This window comes from Mustelus asterias, chromosome 2, assembly GCF_964213995.1.
Source record: "Mustelus asterias chromosome 2, sMusAst1.hap1.1, whole genome shotgun sequence".
NCBI classification, from domain to species: Eukaryota; Metazoa; Chordata; class Chondrichthyes; order Carcharhiniformes; family Triakidae; genus Mustelus; species Mustelus asterias.
This window is the reverse complement of record NC_135802.1, coordinates 75,719,708-75,728,629: the sequence shown is the minus strand read 5'-3', so window position 1 is coordinate 75,728,629 and position 8,922 is coordinate 75,719,708.

The following is an 8,922-nucleotide window of genomic DNA, read 5'->3' as shown; positions in this document are numbered from 1 at the left end:
GCAGGCCCGTCGCCTTTTTTTCTCGCACCCTCCAAGGCCCCGAAATTCGACATTCAGCGGTGGAAAAGGAGGCCCAGGCCATTGTGGAGGCCGTCCGGCATTGGCGCCATTACTTGGCGGGAAAACGGTTCACCCTGCTCACGGACCAGCGGTCCGTGGCGTTCATGTTCAATAACACGTTACGGGGCAAGATCAAGAACGATAAGATCTTGAGGTGGAGAATCGAACTCTCTACCTATAATTACGACATCATGTATCGTCCAGGGAAACTCAACAAGCCCTCGGATGCCCTGTCGCGTGGAACATGCGCTAGTATGCAGGAGAATCGATTGCAGGCTCTCCACAATGACCTCTGCCATCCGGGGGTCACTCGGCTCTTCCACTTCATAAAAGCCCGGAATCTACCCTACTCGGTGGAGGATGTCAGGTCTATAACCAGAAGCTGCCGGGTATGTGCGGAATGCAAACCGCACTTCTACTGACCTGACAGGGCACAACTCGTTAAGGCCACTCGTCCATTCGAAAGACTGAGTGTAGATTTTAAGGGCCCCCTTCCCTCGACAGATCAGAATGTGTACTTCCTCAATGTGGTTGATGAGTACTCACGATTCCCCTTTGTCATTCCTTGTTCTGATATGACCACTGCCACGGTTATCAAGGCATTTCGTGATCTTTTCACCCTGTTCGGTTACCCCTGTTACATCCATAGCGATAGGGGCTCGTCGTTCATGAGCGATGACTTGAGGCAATTCCTGCTCTCATACGGAATTGCCTCTAGTAGAACCACGAGCTACAACCCTAGGGGTAACGGACAGGTTGAACGTGAGAATGCTACAGTCTGGAAGGCTGTCTTACTGGCGTTGAAGTCTAAAGGCCTTCCAGTCTCCCGTTGGCAAGAGGTGCTCCCTGATGCGCTCCACTCCATACGCTCACTCCTGTGTACGGCAACCAATGCTACTCCCCATGAGAGACTGTTTTCATTCCCTCGAAAGTCTTCTTCTGGGACCTCATTACCGCCTTGGTTGACGTACTCAGGACCTGTCCTCCTGCGGCGACATGTTAGGACCCGCAAGTCCGACCCTTTGGTTGAACAGGTCCATCTCCTCCTCGCCAACCCTCAGTATGCCTATGTGGCATACCCTGACGGGCGAGAGGACACGGTCTCGATTCGAGACCTGGCGCCAGAAACCCCTGTCGCTCCCATACCTCCTGTTAGAGACCCCCCAACTATTGTTTCCCCTCCTGACATGGCGCGGGCAGCATCGGGACCATCACTTAACCCTTTTACTCCCGTGTAGAGCTTGCCTGAGTCCAGGAGATGGTCGCCACTTCAAGGCGTGACCGAGTTCAGCGGATTGTCACCACCTCGGGGTCTACCGGCCCGTGAGACATTGGAGGAGCCGTTGGACACCGCCTTGGGGAGAACGCCACCGCGAGTGCCTACACCGGTGTCATCGCCGGTGTTGAGGAGGTCACAACGACGGTGCGGTCCCCCAGACCGTCTGAACTTATAGACTGATGAACAATTGTTCTGTGTTTTGTACCCCGCCGGCCTTTGTTTTCAAAGGAGGGGTGAATGTGGTGAACCATTGTTGGTTCCCACCAGGTAGTGCTGAGCCAGGGTCTGGCCAGTACTATGAGTCTGTATATATGTTACTGTTGGGGTTAGGGTTGGGCTGTTCTACATGTTACTGTTGGGGTTAGGGTTGGGCTGTTCTACCTGTAATATAGTTCTTATGGTACATCCCAGTCGGGCTCCGCCTCCTGGGAGAGGTATAAAGGTCACTGCTCTGTCTGGGGCCCTTTAGTCTGGGATCGTGTATTATATATGGTAGCTCTATTGTTGTAGTCAATAAAAGCCTTTATTTCCCCGAGTACCTCTAGCCTCGTGAGTTATATCGCGCATCACATAAGAACATAAGAAATAGGAGCAGGACTAGGCCATCTAGCCCCTCGAGCCTGCCCCGCCATTCAATAAGATCATGGCTGGTCTGAAGTGGATCAGTTCCACTTACCCGCCTGATCTCTATAACCCCTAATTCCCTTACCGATCAGGAATCCATCTATCCGTGATTTAAACATATTCAACGAGGTAGCCTCCACCACTTCAGTGGGCAAAGAATTCCAGAGATTCACCACCCTCTGAGAGAAGAAGTTCCTCCTCAACTCTGTCCTAAACTGACCCCCCTTTATTTTGAGGCTGTGCCCTCTAGTTCTAGTTTCCTTTCTAAGTGGAAAGAATCTCTCCACCTCTACCCTATCCAGCCCCTTCATTATCTTATAGGTCTCTATAAGATCCCCCCTCAGCCTTCTAAATTCCAACGAGTACAAACCCAATCTGCTCAGTCTCTCCTCATAATCAACACCCCTCATCTCTGGTATCAACCTGGTGAACCTTCTCTGCACTCCCTCCAAGGCCAATATATCCTTCCGCAAATAAGGGGACCAATACTGCACACAGTATTCCAGCTGCGGCCTCACCAATGCCCTGTACAGATGCAGCAAGACATCTCTGCTTTTATATTCTATCCCCCTTGCGATATAGGCCAACATCCCATTTGCCTTCTTGATCACCTGTTGCACCTGCAGACTGGGTTTTTGCGTCTCATGCACAAGGACCCCCAGGTCCCTTTGCACAGTAGCATGTTGTAATTTTTTTCCATTTAGATAATAATCCAATTTGCTATCACCTTGCATTTGTCAACATTATACTCCATCTGCCAGATCCTCGCCCACTCACTCAGCCTGTCCAAATCTCTCTGCAGACCTTCTACACCCTCCACACATCTCTGGAATATTACTCCTGTCCATTGGATTATTTTACTCTGGCTTCCTGTGTATTCCTTTTTGTTTACTCCACCTTGATAGTTTTTAGCCACCTTGGTCCTGTTCTCTGGAAGTCCTCTTCTTCTCCTAGCTCAGCATTCCATCCCTTTTACAATTACTTAGTAGATGAGGGATACTTATAAATTAAACACACGGTATAAATGCATTATATTGTTATTATTGTAATACATGAGAAACATGTGCAAGCTCTCTTGATGTTCTCTTATCTCAGCAAGTGTGGTTTGGCTCAGCTGGTAGCATGCGTTCTTCTGAGTCAGCAAGTGTTCAAGCATCATTCCAGGATATAATCACAATCTAAATTGCCAAACCATTCCTGTGTATTGTGTTGCGCAAGTTCTTTGGATCAAAGAATTGTTGCCCCACCTATGCTAATGATTCAGATTGACATCAAAAATCATTTGAAAGATTTAAATGCAGATATGCTTATAAACTATGCAAACAGCTGTAGCTTAATGTCCTCCTAGTGAAGTGTTAATACATCCACATATCTAATAACACCAGCGAGACTTATTTCTAATAATTTTCCAATTTAGTTCACGTAACTTGGCAGTATCCACAAATGTATTTTTTCATCCTATAAGGAAGACAGTTCCAAAACAATTAGTTGTTTTTCATTATGGGAACAGTACCAAAGGTTAATTTATCCCTCACAGGTGAAACTGTAAAACAGGAAATCCTGGAACTCCTTTGCCTCGGAAAAAACCCCACCTATACAAACAATGTTGCTCAATCATTACTACAGGCTGACGTGTCTCTCCAATGCATACAATAGCTTTGTGCCACACCTGCACATAATGTCAGTGTAGAATTAGTTAATTTAGCAAGATGTTAGTTCGAAGGCCAACATGATTTAGTCACTTGGTTCAGGATATTTATAAGAATGTTTCCCATGATGAATTTTATGATTTTAAAATATAGTACATATATTAAGTTTTAAAGAACAATTTTTGACAAATATATTTTCTGCATCAGCTTTGCATAAAATCAGTGACCAAAAATTATTAATTTGAATATCCTTTTATTTTTGTCTTTCGCAACTTTACAATTGCTCCACAAAATTTGTACAAGAGATCATATTATATCACAGTGTATTAAATGAAAGTCAGAAAGTAAGAATGGGTGGACATATTTCTGCAAAATGCAGGAAACTCACCAAACCTCAAGTGTGAGGTTATCCACTTTGGAAGGAATAATAGTAAAATGGACTATATTTTAAATGGTGAAAAATTTCAACGTACTACTGTGCAGAGGGACCTGGGGGTCCTTGTGCATGAATCGCAAAACCTCAGTTTGCAGGTGCAGCAAGTAATCAAGAAGGCAAATGGAATGTTGGCCTTTATCGCGAAGGGGATGGAGTATAAAAGCAGGGAGGTCTTGCTGCAATTGTACAAGGTACTGGTGAGGCCGCAACTAGAGTACTGTGTACAATTTTGGTCCCCTTATTTGCGGAAGAATATATTGGCCTTGGAGGGAGTACAGAGAAGGTTCACCAGGTTGATACCGGAGATGAGGGGGTTAGCTTATGAGGAGAGATTGAGTAGATTGGGCCTGTACTTGTTGGAGTTTAGAAGGCTGAGGGGAGATCTTATAGAGACGTATAAGATAATGAAGGGGCTAGACAGGGTAGAGGCAGAGAGATTCTTTCCACTTAGAAAGGAAACAAGAACTAGAGGACACAGCCTCAAAATAAGGGGGAGTCAGTTTAGAACAGAGTTGAGGAGGAACTTTTTCTCTCAGAGGGTAGTGAATCTCTGGAATTTTCTGCCCATTGAAGCAGTGGAGGCTACCTCGTTAAATATGTTTAAGTCACAGGTAGATAGATTTCTGATCAATAAGGGAATTAAGGATTATGGGGAGCGGGCAGGTAAGTGGAACGAAACCACTATCAGATCAGCCATGATCTTATTGAATGGCGGGGCAGGCTCGAGGGGCTAGATGGCCTACTCCTGCTCCTATTTCTTATGTTCTTATGTTCTTATGTTCTCATTGTTCACATTCCTCTGGCCAAGTAACATAACTGAATAATAAAGCAATGGGTGGAATGAAGGGCTTTAAAGAGTGCAAGATTTCAAAAGTAGTAATTGTCAGCATTAATCCCAATGCCACATACTCAACTGGTCAGATAGAACTAGTTTAGATCCGTCAACATGCAGCTAGAAACTTAGAGCAGAAGGGATTGTGTCCCAAACTCCTAGGTTGTTGTTTCAAAGGTCATGATTGCTGGAGGAAGTTGGGATAAACTATTGCAGTTTCACTGATCTCCATCATGACTCCAGCAGCAACCTTCAGCGAAATGAAAGTTCCCAGGGTGGCATGGTGGCACAATTGTTAGCCCTGCTGCCTGACAGTACCACGAACCCGGGTTCAAGTCCGGCCTTGGGTGGTTGTCTGTGTGGAGTTTGCACGGTCTCCCCTTGTCTGCATGGGTTTCCTCTGGGTGCTCTGGTTTCCTCCAACAGTCCAAAGATGTGTGGGTTAGGTGGATTGTCCATAGTAAAAGAAATTCCCCTCAGTGTCCTAAGATGTGTAGTTTAGATGGATTAGCCATGGTAAATATATGGGGTTACAAGGATAGGATGGGGGAGAGGGCCTCAGTAAGATACTCTGTCAGAGAGTTGGTGCAGACTCGATGGGCCAAATGGCCTCCTTCTGCACTGTAGAGATTCGATGACTTTATGAAATGGTAGAACAACTGATTTCAGGTTGATGGTAGCAAAGGGCAATAGACATCATCTGTAAAAAATATTAACAAAAAATATTGGCCTTTGGACTGCTGACTACCTTCTGACAGGTACACCATGATGCTGAAAAATGCTTCAAAGTTAAAGCAATAATTTAATCTAATGACAGGAGCAGCTTTATGATATTAAGATAATATATCAGCATATATAGTCCAAATAATTTAAATTTTAAAGGTCTTTACTTCTGTTCGCTTGCCTGTCAGGACAGTAAGGAAGTTTAAATTTATTGTCTGCCTTTAAATGATGTAGAGATCTGTGTCATAGCAAATTGTCCTAAAATCTATGTCTGGAAGGAAGTGGAAATGATAACTGATCGTTTTTTTTTCCAAATTCACTTAGTGAAGTATTAGCAGCTGATTGAAATTAATCTTCAAAATCATCGTGGCGACATTTGGGAACGCTTCTTAATAACCTGATAAATTGTTTCACTGCATCCTTGGCAGAGAGATGCAAATTGCATTCCAGGCTTTGTCAAGCTTGATTCACTCAGTCCATTGCTAAACAGCAAGTTTCTGAACTTGGCAGATTATCTGTTGCCGCTTTCATGCTCTGATTATAGTTTTAACCATTGAAACCAGCAGCAGATCTTTATTGCTCCAAAAGACATGGCATGTATTTGTTCTTGAATTATTGTGTTTGATGTACTTGGGAATGTTCTGATCACTGGCCAATTAATTTCATCAAGGGGGGAGATCTTAGCAACATACAGGCCTTATGACAGTGAGTGAGTGCCAAGTTGAAGCTGATGATTTCTGTATTATGAATGATAAAGGGCAATATTGAGCCATAAGCAGGATGCTATTCAAACTAGGATTTTGTGTGACTGTTTGTGTGGATACAACAGCAGATGATGTGGCCAAGGATTCCTTTCCCTCTGCATCAGAATCATAAACACATCGAAACTAGAACTGCTAGTTATTCTTCCAGGAACTTATTAGGTTATCTGGAAAAGTTAGAAGGGCTATAATGTAAATATAGAGGGCCTAGGAAGCAGCCAGTTTCCCTTCTCTTTGTGTACACAAACAAGATTGTTCTCGAAACCCTTTTTATACCTAATTCTGCCATCATCCCACCTTGATCCAAAGTTGTTGTTAGCAGCCAACTGATCAATAATGTTGTAAGGGTTAATTTCATTGGATCTGTCTGTCTCCACACATTGCCGTAAACATAATACAATGGATTACTTAATTCAATACGGAGTAGACTCTTTATTAATTAGACCCAGTACAAAATGTGATAGGCTTCCCATTGTACGGTGGAAGTTCCTGTCGCAGAAATGCTGTCACAGCATGTTTAAGGCTTGGACTTTGATTCTAACACAGGAATATAGAAAAACAGCAATAAATAAAATATAACCTTATTAACTACCTGTATACCTTATTAACTTCTGTATTCTTCAATTACAGAGTGATTTCTTCTAATAATCTTCTCTTGCTACTTTACAATACTGGTGGTTATTGTACTAAAATCTTTCATAGTTTGGCAGCAGGTATTAAAATACAAAATGGTTTATGTTAGACAAGGTGTTCATACAAAAAGGTGGCTTGACTTTGTTAGCCTGTATCTATGTGGCCAGGACTTCCTGCACCCATTAGGACAGGCGGGTTTGGTAACAAAATCGGAAAATTGAGTGAGAAGGCAGGTCTCTCAATGATGTAAATCCCGGAAGTGATTGACCTCTCCCCCATTAGTGGTGGCCCATGTTTCCTGCTGTCAAACATTGGGTACTTAATTTGGATGCATTAGCATATCATTGTATCATCACATACCAGAACCACCTGCCCACGTCAAATTTAAATTACATATCGGTGTGCTCTGACAATGGATGAGTTGCAACTAAGTGCCTTTAAAAGGCATTGCACCTGATGACCTGAACTTTGAGGGGAAATCAGAGGTGTGTGTACCAAAGCACAGACTGAAGGTTCAACACAAACAAATGCCGGGATTGGGGGGAAGGGCCAGGCAGATGTCAAAACATGTCAAAGATGAGAACATCTTCACAGCTGAGAGCGTTTACTTACTTATCCTCTTTGTCCCTTGAGGGATGTAAGGCTGCTGTGAGCTAATGCTACCTTTCTCTATCTTTAACCACATTTTGCATTTCGCCCCATGAGAGACTCATCTCACTCAGCTCGGCCATCACATTCTACACCAGGTTGTCTTTGGCCTGCCTGACTTTCTCTTTCCTGGTGGTGTCCATCTAAGGGCTGCTTTGGCCATTCTCTCTGCTGACATTTGAATACAAGGCCAAGACAGTGAAGTCGGCAATACTTGACCTCACTTGTAATGCTGGGACAGCCAGGTGTTTTCATGCAAGTCGAGGTTGGAGATTTTTTTTGGCCAGGAGATGTGACAGATTTTCCTGAGATATCCACTGTGGAAAGTTTCTACTTTGCCTATATCTGACTTTACGATTCACCAGTACACTGATCCATACAGAACATTGCTGTTAGCCTAATCTTTGTCTTCATGCTGTATTGCTTAAACTTCCAGATGGTTGAAGTCAAACAAATGCATTGTGTGCCTTGCAGAGTCTTGCCTTGATGTCCTTCTTGGCCCCATTATCTTTGCTGATGAGACTTCCTTGATAAGTAAAATTTTCTACTGTCTCTAGCAGAACTCCATATACAGTTATAGGTGCAGGAGGCTTGGCATTGCTGATCATTACCTGGGTCTTGGTGATACTTATTTGTAGACCAGCCCAACTCGCAAAGCTGACTAATCTGTCAGTCTTCTCTTGTAGATGGGCATGACTGGATGACAGGACCGTGAGTTCGTCAGCAAAGTCCAAATCTTCTAGGTGGGAGAAAAGGGTTCATTGGATACCCCTAGGTCTGTCTGATGTGGTGTTTCTCATGATTCTGTCAATGATGATAAGAAAAAAGATTAGCAACATCACATAGCTGGGAGCATTTAACTTGAGCTCAGTTGATTTGCTTACAGTTAGGGTAGACAAGCAATTATGCCCACTCATGCAGAAATATTTAGTTACACTGCCAATGATTGCTTCTCTGCTATTCATCCCTCTCATGCACACTTCAAACATGAATGCGTGCTATGGTGCTGTAGAACCATTCGGTGACTGGACAAGCTTGAGATCTCCCTTAGAAAGGTGGTCATGGAACACTGACCGAGTGGTCTGCTCCTAATCTCTGGCTGTACGTTTAAGGAGACAGTGAAAAGTCACCCAAGCAAACTGTGAAGCCTTCTACTTTAGATTAGGCCTGAGATGAGAGTTCAGGATGCAGTGGAGTGGACGAAGCAATTGCCACTTGGTCACATGAGTGGGGGCATGGTGAAACATCATGCACATCTAACATTGATCTATGTGGCC